This window comes from Psittacula echo (genome assembly GCF_963264785.1).
Source record: "Psittacula echo genome assembly, chromosome: 9".
Classification (NCBI taxonomy): Eukaryota; Metazoa; Chordata; class Aves; order Psittaciformes; family Psittacidae; genus Psittacula; species Psittacula echo.
This window is the reverse complement of record NC_137745.1, coordinates 22,467,647-22,481,589: the sequence shown is the minus strand read 5'-3', so window position 1 is coordinate 22,481,589 and position 13,943 is coordinate 22,467,647. Positions and strand designations below refer to the sequence as shown.

Sequence of the window (13,943 nt, the reverse complement as noted above, 5' to 3'; positions counted from 1 at the left end):
AACTGGTTCTGCTCAAGTCATTTCTCACACCAGGGATATAATGGCCAGTTCCACTATGGACTGTGATTTGGTGCACAAGATTCTGTAATACCAAGCCACATCCAAGAAGCGCTTTACAGGAGGGTGTTTGTGTTGGGGGTTTGTATTTTATTTCTTTGGTTAAGAACTAGGAGTCCAGTATCTGTTTGCAATGCCTCAGAGAAAGGGTTTCCTGGAGAAATTGAGGAAATGTGCAGCACAGGGAGAGCAAAAAGGGAAAGGCGGTACCATAGGCCATGTTCTGCGCTCATCACAAGAGAAGCTGCTAATCAGTGGTATTTCACCTGCCAGGAGGTACTTGTTCTAGAGCAGGAACTTAGTGAATCCCTCTGCCTCGTGTGCTGCAGAGGATGCCAAGCTCAGCACCCTCTGTCCTAGCTCTGGCCCACTGCACATTACACAAAAAGCAGAGGCTTCATTTTGACTGAATGGAATCCTCTAATCTCACCACCAATGTGCATTACATTTCCCCGTAGCCTTTCCTGAAAGTCAGACTCCCCATGTACAGTTCCCCCTCTCCCCCTATAGCAGGTAGCTTGGGATCAAGAGAGAGGCATTCAAAAGAGCAGTTGCATGGATGCTCTCCCCTGCCCCCAGGCTCATCTCCCTGCAGCAGTTCCCTCTCCGCTCCCCTGGTTCCTAATCCTCCCAGACCAGATATGTCACACAGGGGCCAGCCTGCAGCTGAGGCTACCGTCCCTCCACAGCCAGCTGGCAGCTCTGCTGCAGCACAGAGCCATTGGCTGCCTCCTCACGGAACACTGAGCACAGGCTTCAGGGTAGGCATTGGTCAGAGCTCAGCACCACTGAACCTCAGGAGGATACAGTGTGTAGCACATTGTGCGGTGCCTCCCCAGACCTTGGTACGAGAGAGTCATCCGCATCCAAAGTGCTAAATAGGATGGCAAATTAGAGATAAACCCAAAAATGCTAACAAGGAGAAGAATGAGTGCTTTCTCCCTGCTTGGTTTTTGACTCTTTAGGCTTGTAAGTTCCCTCCTGTAGACACAGTGACTGCTTTTCAGAAGCCATAGAACAGAGAGAAGGACCAGGAGTGAGCAAAGATAAAGTGAGCCTGACCCAGATCCATAGCTTTTCATGTCCCCAGGCTTCTGAGTCTGTCTGAGCTTTATAGCTCATTCCGAAATGGATCACAACCAAAGCCTTGGATCCTGTCAATTCTTAGGACAAAAGTGTATTTCAGTGGAGAATTCACAAGTTGGCCCGCTGGTCTTGTAGAGATAGACACACTAACTGGGTTAAAAAGAACACATGAAAGAAATGGGATTGTACAGTTGGGAAACAGCAGAGTTAAACCATGCGATCTCCATTTAGCTTTCATGACATGATCAAATATTCATTATTCCACAGGAGCCCCTGCTTACAGTGCACTGCGCAGATGGTGTGAACGCTCAGGATCAGTTATTCAGAAAGCAAACAGGAAAAGTCAGTGAGAAAGGAAGAGTCCAGCCAGAAAATGCCATAGTTTGTTGCCCACTGGTTTACTGCAAACTGTAGTTTGTGGAGGCTGTCTAGTGATGGCGTGTTGTGAGGCATAAAGGAGGCTTCCTGCCTGTGATCCCTGCTATTGAACAGTTTCCCAGATACATGTGGAAGGATGACTGGCTTAGACAAAAGGGTTGAAAAGCCAAGCAGCCAACAGACAGGAGAGCTCTGAGCAGGCAGGCCTCAATAGTAGAGCTGGAACTTCAGCAAGTGTTTGGTCTGAGGACTAACCTCTGCCTTAAACCTATACAAAAGGAGAGAATTGGGTATTGGGGCAAAGGGAAATGATAATGGAAAAGAAAGCACATCTGCCATGAGTCATCTGTAGATGGGTATCTCAGACAGCACTCATAGATGAAGACAGCTAAGGAGGAGAGCACAGCATAAGGTGACAAAGTACAGAACGGAGATGGGGATGAGAAGATAGCAAGCAGTTCAAGTAGAACACACACAAGGAAAGTGATTCATGGAGGTAAGCAGCCATTGCAGAAGGACTGGTTAATGCAACAGAAACTGAGCTGTGGAAGAGACCTGTTACACTTGAGCATGAGGTGAAATAAGGATAGGTGAGGTGGCTGCAAGTAATAAACTGTTCTGTTAGAGAGGAAGAGATAGGAGAGGCAGCCAGAGACCAAAGTCCAGGAAGGAACAAGAATGAAATACAGGAAGCTGTCAGATAAAGTAGGAAATGGGATATCTGCTTAGGGAAGGGAGAATGTGAGAGTCACACTGGACACCAACACAAAGAGAGCAGGCATGTCCCTGACTTGTTATTCACTGCTAGAGTCCACATCTCTCACAAAAATGGGTCCAAATCCCAAGAGGATTATGCTCTCTACCGTATGTAAGACCTCAAGATGAACTGGAGCTCATTGGAACACAAAGATGACTTTTGATAGATAAATAAAACAGAGAAGTACAGATTCAGGGGAACAACACTGATAACTTTCTATGCCTTAGAAAGCAGGGGCAGCCCCAGAACAGCAAGGGATGCACCAGGGGGCAATTCAGGAGCAGCAAGAGACAGGCCCACAAACAAACTCACTGCAGGGTGTTAAAGGCCACCCAGGAAGCAGAATGAGAAACAAGCTACAACACATGCAAAGGGATCCACCAGGAGCCAAGCTACCTACAGCATAGGCCCAAGGTCTATCCAGGAGGCAGAGGCAGGAATGAAGACCATCACATCTGCAGCAGAGCTCAAAGAAAGAGTGATAGCCCAGGGCTGAGCTTAAATAGAGCCCCTGGCCAATGGATAGAGAGGGTGGGTAAGAGACCCAGGTGGGGCTGGTCAGGGCTGTTATAGTCCTTTTAGTGCCTTCAGGGCCCTGATAATAGTGCTTTGATTGCCACTGGGTTAATGTCATTTGGAAGTGTTAGGATATCTGATTACTAGGAGGCATCCAAGGGAAAAACACTTCAGCTTTCTAGATTTGCAGCTGGCAATCCAGGTGAAGGAGTTTGAAAGCAAAGTGTGAGGAGCAGAGGCTTACATGAGATCCCTGCCATCAGTTACAAAACCCAGCCAGTGTTCAGCTGAAGAGCGATTAGTTTGACAGTGATTTATATAAGTACATGTAAATGTATTGGTACAGCAGGAGATTGAGATGTGGGAGACTTCTGTTTTATATCTCTCATGTTTCACTTTATCCTCAATGTTCAATATGTGATGCTGCATCACTCAACATACACTGATCCTTAGATACAAAGGTATTTAGGCCTATCGCAATATTTAGGTACAGCAACTATGTTCTCAGGCTGTGGTTTCATCATGTAAAGTCTGTGGGGCAATCTTGATTTGAGACATTTCTGCTTTTCTTACTACTTTCTATGCTGTCACCTGCATCGTGCCCTGAGTCGTGTGTGAATTGGGCTGTGAAGCTAAACCGTGTTAAAACAAAAGCTAAAACTGCTTTTTTTATCCTTGGCGAGAGTATCTTTAATCTGGATTAGTTCCCTCCTCTGCCTCAGTACAGTCGTGCTGTTACAAGTGGGGTATTGCTGCCAAAGGCTTTGATTGGTACATCTACCACCTGAGCAGCTTTGCATCAGGACATAAAAGAGGTTGTAGCTTCATGGATCTCAATGCCAGGAGGATCAGTTCCAATGACATAGCTTGACCTGCTATACTAAGCCATGAATTTCACCCAGTGGTTCCTTCGTGGAGCTCAGTAACTTGTGGTTGATTTATAGCAAATAGTGTAGAACCATATTCATGCTTTCATGCAATGGGTCCAAGAAATGACATGATACTTGTTCACCTTTGGCTGCACCGAGTTGCTTCACCTGAATCCTGGTTTGCAGCTAAGAGAGGCAGTGGAAACTTTTCCCTCTGCTTGTCTTGCGATGTGGTTGGTGATTTAAGCTCTGTTCAGCTCTGTACAATACCTGACACCTCATGCTTTCCCTCTGCCCAGGTAGTTTCTTTTACCTTTGGTCCTTTCAGTAAACGCTGTGGTTGTTGCTCTTTCTCCTGGCTTATTCTCAGTCTGGTTTAGGGCTTTTTTTCCTAGTGAATGAAGGGTACATTTGGAAGCCTTCCAGAGCAGAGCAACTGTTGCTGATTCAGAGAAAATATTTGTCTTTGGGCTCTGGATTCACTTTGTGATATTGCCAGAGAAATTTGGGATACGGCAGTTTGCAATGACATCAGAGGCTGGTCCCTTACCTGCTTTTAGTAAAACCACTCTTTCTGGGTCATTTTGAGTGCTTAAATACAAAGCCATGTCTGCTCTTTCTGTTAGGGTTCACATGGGCTCCGTTGTCTCTCCGAATGCAGAGCTGTACCATGCACACCTATAATCAATCCTTCCACATCAGGTTCTGAGGAGACCACGTTTGACTTTGGAGAGGCCAAATTCGATTTTTCCATTAACTTTTCCATATTCACAAGGACCTAAAAGGATGGGAGGCTTGGGAGTAAGTCCCAGGTTACAGTGCCTGCTATGAGTAGATTAACAGTTGGAATTCCTGCTCTAATCAGGAGTGGGAAAAAAGCCATTATTTTCCTATGTAAGTTACTGGTTTCTGGGGTAAGGTCTAAGAAGTGAATGTGCCTAAAACCAAGTACACATATGGGTGTTTTCTGAGGGAACTGAGTTTCTGGCTCCTACTTGGTCACTTTGGTAAATGAAGTCTGAGGGAACTTGGCAAGGATGAGTGGAGCTGGGACGCTTGTGGCAAGGCCACCTGAGCCCATACAGGTTTTGGTCTCCATAGCAGTGAGTGAATGGGCTGCTGCTGGTTCCAAAATCACTGAATAGGTGACGGTGAAGGAAAAGCAGTGATAGTGTTTAGCTGAATGTTCAGATTGGCACCACTAAAACCTTTTTGAACAGTAACAAAAGAACAGGATAAATAGACTGGAAGAGGTAGAAAATCCATGCTTCATGTGAAGGGATATAACTCAGCCTGTAACTGTGTCAAGACACAACTCCATCCTTGGTCTATATTCACCTCCATCAGCCTTTACACACATACCTGCCTGTGCCTTAGCTCACCTATCGTCTGCTTCCTTGCTTTCTTTCTGAATGCTAGCTTGATTTTTATCCAATTTTGGGCTAAGTTCTCCTTTTTACCTACAGTGCCAATAACTCCATTATCACTGTAACAAACTGCATGCAAGTAACTGCTGTCCCCCTTAATTACAGCCCCTGAGTTATAGCAGGAACCAGCTCTTGGTCAGTGTCTTAAGAATGAAGGAAGCAGAAAGGGGAGGGAGGGTCAGTATTTAACAGGTAAATGCCTGAATCACAGAAAATGAGCAAATCTCACTGTTACGATCTCCTTGGCACAAGTGACTTTGGTCTTGTTCAAGGCTTTGTTCCTGATGCCACTGAACTACCTTTGCTGTAGAAAGATCCAGATGTAGTTTTCAGGGCAGAAACTCTAGGTTCTGATATATGAACAAGGATTTGGGGGTTTACAGGTCAGGCATCATGGGTCACCACCCTGAGGACATGACCTGTTCATTCGACAGGCAAATAGTACTGTCATTTACTTTGTAGTAAGTCTGGCTAACCCCAGCAACTGCCTCGGTTTCTACTGGTTAATCCACAGTGGCCCTAGGGGGGTGTGATTGAAAATCCACCCCCAAAGTGGGCCTGTGGGCTCTTCTCTGATTTTTTGCCTCCATATGGACTGAGCTTGGCAGCGCTCATTGCTCCCATTCAAGTGAGATTATGTTGAGTAATGGAATAGATGAAGCCAAGGGAAAAATGGGTTTTTACAACTTCTCTGCAGATGGCTGCAGCCTGGGGAGCATGGAGGGGCAGAGCTGGAAAAGGGTTAGGACCAGCCAAATTTATAAGGAATTTGTAAGGAATAAGGAAGGAAAAGGCAAGAAAGTCCATGATTTAGCAGAAAACGTGTGCACGGCAAGGGAAGGATTCTAAACGCCTGAAGGCTCCAAAGCCAATATGGAATCTCATTATAATCCTGTGCGAAATTGCTCCGTATTTTGTACGTACCAAAGCATTAAAATGCAAACTCCAGGTACCCACAAGGTACAACCCTGGAAAGATTCACTTAAATTCCTGGGAGATTTATTGAGGATGCTTGAATTGGCTGAAAAGCCTTGAAAAGCCTTGGTAACAGACTGAAAGCTTTGGTTCTAGTAGCACATAGGTGAGCTGAGGACAGAAGCAACATAGCAATCTGTTCAGTCCCAAGGGACCTTAAAGCAGAAGGACTTGATGTATGAGGCCAAACCCAGCAGCCCCTATGACTATCACATCCCAGCAACTTCCTAGTGTTGGTGGCTGTGCCAAATTCAACTCAGAGGCAGAACAGTATTCACTGCATGGAGCTTAAATGAAAGAACCTCAGAAATAGGCTGTGCTGTGGGACATCAGAGAGGTATTGATAGTAAGGGGTGCCTGATAGCTATGAGATGAAGCAATTACTTCTCTTAGACACACACAGAGACTCTTGTAGCTTTCATGTGAGACACAGTCCTTAAAAGAACTAGAAAGCTTAATTTACCAACCCTAAACTATAGTTACAAGCATTTCAAATCAAATGTTTCTACTGGAAGGGTTATTGTGGTTCTTTCACAGAGATGAAAGTAGCAGAGAACATTGCTTAAGTGATTAAAACAACAAAAACCAGTATTAAGGAGAGCAGTTAAGAAATAAAATTCAAATACATTTAAATAGCTCCCCCAGAGCCATTGCTATGAAAAGCTGTTTAAAGGTTAATAATGTCAGATAGGAAATGGTTTGCTACCACATCCCACAAAGAGGCAGTTTCCTACAAGTAAGATGAGTCCCTGCATGGGTGGATCTACACTGAGCCCTGGTTCAGGAAAGCTTTTAGGTGTGTGTTTAAATACCACTCCTCAGTAGGCATGTTTTTCTGATTTGGACTTCAGTAGTAAAAGCCATTTCCACAACAATGATAAAATGTGGGAAGAGCTTTGTAATTGTGGAATTCCTGCCGAGTGAACCACGACATGGATCGTACCGTCAAAACTGTGGTTATGCTCTAAACCACAGAGACTCAAAGCATCATGTTCGTGGCACGAATGCCAGATGCTCTGGCTGCAAACCACAGGCTCTCATTGGAGATCATGGAGAACCTGCATAGGTATCAAACACACTGACGGATTTCAGAAGAGGGCAGGAGCACAGTGGAAAAGCAGAGAATGGGCACTACTAAACCACCCTGGAATGGTCCCTGGGACCACTTTAGACCTAACATTACCTGAACCTTACCTGAATGTCAATTCAGAACTGGAGGAACTACTGCTTACAAGTGTCCTGCTGTTCCAGCTGGAATGGCTGGAATGCAAAGAAGTGCTGATTCTGCAGGGAGGACAATCCAATTGACTTAACTGTCATTTTGAGTCGCAGTTCTGAAGCACATCTCACTCTAGGAAACTAGGAACTCACTGCAACTGTCCACTAAAGAGAACCATTCCATGATGCTCCCAGGTCAGCTTCTTTGTCATCTCTGAACACAAAGATCTGAAACTTCCTCATCCACCTGCATTTTCCCACAAGGATTCCTGTGACGTGCTTTGATCCACTATAGGTAGAAAAGGTGTCAGCAACACCACTGTCTTTTCATGTAGTTCATGTAATTCTTACCTATTTTTGCTTCATAATTTGTATCATTTTATGGAATCATAGAATAGTCAGGGTTGGAAAGGACCTTAAGATCATCCAGTTCCAACCCCCCTGCCATGGGCAGGGACACCTCACACTAAACCATGGCACCCAAGGCTCTGTCCAGCCTGGCCTTGAACACCGCCAGGGATGGAGCATTCACAACCTCCCTGGGCAACCCATTCCAGTGCCTCACCACCCTCACAGTAAAGAATTTCTTCCTTAGATCCAATCTAAACTTCCCCTGTTTCAGTTTGAACCCGTTACCCCTTGTCCTGTCACTACAGTCCCTGATGAAGAGTCCATCCCCAGCATCCTTGTAGGCCCCCTTCAGATACTGGAAGGCTGCTCTGAGGTCTCCACGCAGCCTTCTCTTCTCCAGGCTGAACAGCCCAACTTCCTCAGCCTCTCTTCATACGGGAGCTGCTCCAGCCCCTGATCATCCTCGTGGCCCTCTTGTATGTTTTCAGATCATTACGGGAAGAGCTTGAAGTCCATAATTCTGGGGGAAATATCAGCACAGGGATCTGTTTCTAGAGTTTACTCTGACATGATCTTTATGTATTTAACATTCCTGGCACTACTTACATAGTTGATGTGCACAGAGTAACATTTTCTTAAACAAAACCTCCTGTTTGAGTTGCCAGCTACAAGAGAGGGCAGCTCCTGCATCTCTGAGTGCTGTACATCACACAGACTGGCACAGCCTGGATCAGATAATGTGGAAACTGAGCTGGGGATTATCAGCAGAACTGCACAAGGTATCTGAAGAGGAGGTAACATTTGCAAGGGATACGACAGCCAAGTCACCTACAAAACTCCTGTAGAAAAGCAAGCTTTACCTTACGTAATCTCCATTTTGCCAAACAAGGAATTGACTTAGGGCCAGATCCTGCTCCCTTTGAAGTAAGTGGAAAACTTTCCGTTTGCTTCACTGGGGAGGATCAGACCCATAGGGAGTAACGGTTGTGCCTGTAAACAGGATAAAGAAGCAAAAGAAACATCCGAGGCCACTTGTAAGAGTTTCCTGGCAGGGTAGGTACCAATAACTACCAAGTAAAAAACCCCTAATGCTTTACACAAACCCATTCTAATCCACATTCGCTTTCCTCTGTCCTCACTTGCTTCTCATGGACCAGGAAGAGGATTGTGAAATGTCTGGCAAACAGCAAGGACTTTGGTCTGGATTTTGGGTTGTGTCCATGGGAGCTCTCTGCTTTGTAACCTTTGCTCTGGCAGCACCCCTTGATGCAGCTAAAATATATCATCAAAGCAGATCCCAGACCTGAGAGCTCTTACTTCATTGGAGCTTAATAAAGAAATAACTTACTGTAGAGCAACATATAACAGGAAGGCTTTTCTCCCATTTCTCACTGCTGCATTGCATTTCTGCTTAGGCAAAGACTTGCGGATAGATGGGCCTTGCATACGATGTGATGCATCCACCCTCTTGCCTCCTGGGACATGAGTCACTCATGAAATGCAATTCGTCACAACTATTTCACCTTCTGCCCCATGAAGTCATTTGTGGCACAGAAAGATTCTATTCCCTTGTGACTGGTGGAGGGAAAAAAACCCAGTCATAGTTTACAATGGTTATGCCAGTAATATACACAATATTGTGTTTTCCTCCTCTGAGGGACAGTGTTTGTTCTTCTCCCAGCTGCATTCATTTAACATGTTATTCAGCTATTTGGTTTCACTATGTGTGTATTTAGAATCATAGAATCATAGAATAGTTAGGGTTGGAAAGGACCTTAAGATCATCCAGTTCCAACCCCCCTGCCATGGGCAGGGACACCTCACACTAAACCATGGCACCCAAGGCTCTGTCCAACCTGGCCTTGAACACCGCCAGGGATGGAACATTCACAACCTCCCTGGGCAACCCATTCCAGTGCCTCACCACCCTCTCAGTAAAGAATTCCTTCCTTAGATCCAATCTAAACTTCCCCTGTTTCAGTTTGAACCCGTTACCCCTTGTCCTGTCACTGCAGTCCCTAATGAAGAGTCCATCCCCAGCATCCTTGTAGGCCCCCTTCAGATACTGGAAGGCTGCTCTGAGGTCTCCACGCAGCCTTCTCTTCTCCAGGCTGAACAGCCCCAACTTTCTCAGCCTGTCTCCATACAGGAGGTGCTCCAGTCCCTGATCATCCTCGTGGCCTCCTCTGGACTTGTTCCAACAGTTCCATGTCCTTTTTATGTTGAGGACACCAGAACTGCACACAATGCTCCAAGTGAGGTCTCACGAGAGCAGAGTAGAGGGGCAGGATCACCTCCTTTGACCTGCTGGTCACGCTCCTCTTGATGCAGCCCAGGATACGGTTGCTTTCTGGGCTGCGAGCGCACACTGCAGCCGGCTCATGTTCATTTTCTCATCTACCAACACCCCCAAGTCCTTCTCTGCAGGGCTGCTCTGAATCTCTGCTCTGCCCAACCTGTAGCTGTGCCTGGGATTGCTCTGATCCAAGTGTAGGACCTTGCACTTGACATAGTTAAACTTCATAAGGTTGGCATCAGCCCACCCCACAAGCCGGTCAAGGTCCCTCTGGATGGCATTCCTCCTTATCCTTAATGTCCTCCTTATCCTTACGATCCTCCTTATCCTCACTGTCCTCACATTATGGCCTCTGCAGACCAGCCACCAGAGAAACACTCATACCCAGAAACCAGCCCATGTTCTACCATATGGCCCCATGTGGTGGTAAACTCCCTGCTTCCAGCCTCCAAAGTGAGCCGCAGTGAAATGCATCCATCATTCATGGAAGCTTCCTCTCCCTTTAGACCACAGCAACTTGTTTGGCAATGAAAAATAACCCCCACCCCTTGGATCTCTTCATCTGACAGGGCTGGGAGCTACCAGATGGGTATCTTAAATAACTAATGGTGACTCAGAGGAGCACTAAACAAAGATAACATTGTCACTTCTTCTCTGTTCTGCTTTGGTTTCTCACTCTTCAGCTTTCCTGCCAGTTTATTATCTCTTCAGTTTTACTTCTGATGATCTTGTAACTCTTAACAGGATGTGTATTATCTTTGGCAGGCTCTTGCAAACGTATGACCTGTTGTATCAATGCACAGCAGGAATAAACAAGACGGATGCGTGCAGAGGAATAAGAGCACCTTACAAAATGCTGTGATTGAAAGAGGAGGGCTCTGTTTATCAGCTTGGGGGGGGGTGGGTTATGTGTGTGGGCTCCCCACCCTGTGTCAGAGAATCATAGAATCAACCGGGTTGGAAAAGCCCTTTAAGCTCATCCAGTCCAACCGTTGCCCTGCACTCCCAGGCACTGGTATATTGCCACATTCACAAACTGTCCCACAGCTAGAGTTTCCCACCAGCTTTGCTCACGACAGACCCTTCACTTCCATGTGAGATCCTGATCTTGTAAGCCCTTCCCCTAAATTATCCATGAAATGTGTGGGCATGAGTTATGCATGAGATGAATTATCCATGAACTGGGTTGGTCGCCTTCCCTCTTTGTCAGCTCTGTAGGTCTCTGCCAGGTACCAAAGCGCAGAGTAGGCCACATCTCTTGGGTCTTTTCCCCTCCCAGAGAATCTGTATTTTACACAGCCGTGTACAAAACCTGGGAGAGAGCTTAAATATTCACTGGGTCACTCTGGGAGAAGACAGAAGGCTGCTTGAGTGTGCACAGGGTCAGCCTTTCCCCAGAGATGCGGTTTCAGAACCTACATCCATTCACTGATTATTCATTCCTGTGAAGAGGAATAGCTCCAAGAATGACAGAGACGACTTGTCTGTCTCTGCCAACACACTCCCACACAGCCAGGCTGGTGGTAACTGCAGTCATCTATGAACTGGAGCTTGAGATTCCAGCCTCTTCTCCATGACAAACACAACAAAGTCTTAACTTTAGTGGATACCTACTTCTGATTTTAGCACGACAGTTGATGATGGAGTTGTGTTACTGTTCTTGAGGTAAGCGTTGTCCAAGTTGGTCTGTTTAGAGAAGGGAAGGGGAGAGAGGATTCAGGAAATGGAGATCTGTCAGGGTTATTTTTGAGCGTTCCTCCCCAGCTCCTCACCTTGCCAATCGTGTGCTTTATCCCTAGGTGAGGCCAGTAACAATGTGGGCACCAGCTCCCCAGTGTGCAGCTGAGAGATCCTCCCCATTGCCTGAGTTCAAGCTCCCCCACACCTCCGGAAACATCAAATACATCTTCCTTGAGGGCTGCAAGAGCATCCCTCCGCCTCACATCCTGGAAGCTGCAGGCATCCACAACGTCTACAAACTATCTGCCTGCCCCCTCCTCACCTCAAACACCCTTCACCTTTTTCAGCTTCCCCGTGGAGGTGGAGGAGGAAGCCCAGGGGTTGGAACACTTCCCTGCTCCCAAGGAAAGACTGCCAGTGTTCCACCAGCTCTGCGGGGAGGCTGTGCCAGGCACCCACCTTCAAGACCCAGGCCAAGGGCTGAAGAAGCTGCCTGATGCCAAAGCACCAAGGGAGGACGTGGAAGGTGGGAGGATGAGGCAGGCAGGAGGGTGCCCCCTCTCCCGAAAAGGCACGAACTGACCCTGAGATAGCTTCTGACTAAAATGTGAGATTGTTGGTGTCCTTAGGTCGGCAGGAGGTCAGTAACGCTGCTATGAGCTCACCTTCACTAACAGCTGAGGGCTGGGCACGTGGGAGGAAGGAAAGGTGTGCTATCACCTACCCGGATATCCCTTCCACTCTCCTGGGTGCCATGGCAGTTTGTGCAGATTGGCCATCCAACCCCATCCCTTTCACTGAATCCCCCTCCAGCATGCTAGAAATAAAGGAAAACTTCCTTCTCCACATCCTGAAACCCAGCAACATCTCCTACAGTGACCCCCACAACCCCTTCACCAAGCACCCTCTCCAGCTGCTGATCTGTAGCTTTGCATAAAGCATTGAGTACAGGCTGTGGCACAGCAAGTACCAAACACTATGTAGGAAAACACAAAACCTGAAAGACAGAAGAGAGCAAATGAGGTCTCATGTGAGGGTGCCTAGGAGGGAATCTGGGAGTTTCACTGCTGAAGTCTAGAGACTGGAAAAATGGTGACAGTTAGAATTAATGCCCCACAAAGCAAACGGTAATAACCGTAACAGGATTCAGGGGGGTTGGCATCTGTACCAGTCTTAGATGGATTCCTGAAATAAATGGTTTACAGCTGGAAGATCCCAGCCTCAGGCCAACAGGGATCTTCTGAAAGGGAGTGTAAAAGCAGTCTCAGCAGAAAAGAGGCAGAGTCAGCGGAGACTGCAATGGTTTGAAGTATAAAGAGGGATAGGATGCTACTCAAAGGACTTCAAGGAGAACAGGACAAACAGAAAACAGGAGGAAGACCAGATGGGGAAACAAACCAGATCTGCACAACCTTGGAAACAGGCAGGTATCTGTGAGCAGGGACTTGTTAGGAAGGAATTATGAGCCTGCTGCTTATTTGGGACCAAAGAACAGAAGGCTGCTGAGAGGAAAAGAAGAGAAAAAAGATGAGCTTAAGTGAAAAGATATTAATTGCCCTTTACCTTGGGACAGTAACAGTGGCAGAATCCCACAGGAACTGATTGCAGGTGCCAGCATTGAGCTGTAAGGTGTCTGAAGAAGAGAGGTTTGAGTGACTGTCAGAGGTTGTTCCTGCAACCCAAGAGGATGCAGTCCAACAGACTCACCAAGGGCTGATGCCACGAGAAAGGTTTGAGGATGCTGAGCTATTCAAGGGGAAAATTCCTTCCAGAAAGTAAATTCCCCTTGGTTAGGCCTGGGTTGTTGCATGCTGAGATTACGGCTGACAAATCTCAGCAGAGCACTCTAAGAACCAGAGGGACCCAGAGCCAGATGAGGAGAATCACATAATCCATACCTACCTCCACAACACAGGCAATGGAATCAGACAAGGACAGACCAAAGGACAGGGATGGGTTAGGCTGATGGAAAGAGAAGATTTTTGAGGGAAGAACTCTGCAAGGAGTTTGTAGGTTGTGCTGGAGACTGAGTTTAGATCTCCCCAGTCAGAATGGGACTGAATCATCATGGAGGCTTTAATTTTTTCAGGCAGATTGCAGAGCAAATGTTGCTTATTGCAGGCACCACTTAGTCCTGAGCATGATAATAAACAGACTTTGTCTCCAAATGGTTACTGATCCAGGAAGACACAAGGCTATTTTAGTAGTATTTCAGTGAATGTGAAGACATTACAGAAGAGCTTGACCTAGAAAATAAACATGGGTCCAGCGATCAAAAGTTGATGCCATTTCAATTACATGGAAGGAGATATTAAACCAGGTCGGTAGCTGAG

At 46.6% G+C, this 13,943-nt stretch overlaps 1 protein-coding gene across 1 annotated transcript in view; it reads right to left on the bottom strand.

Annotated features, from left to right (window-relative positions):
• The window catches only part of LOC308225049 (netrin-4-like), a gene marked incomplete at both ends in the record, with an annotated part of 46,580 nt that overhangs the window by 12,474 nt on the left and 20,163 nt on the right, over positions 1–13,943 (bottom strand). The gene's annotated exons all lie outside the window — the stretch shown is intronic.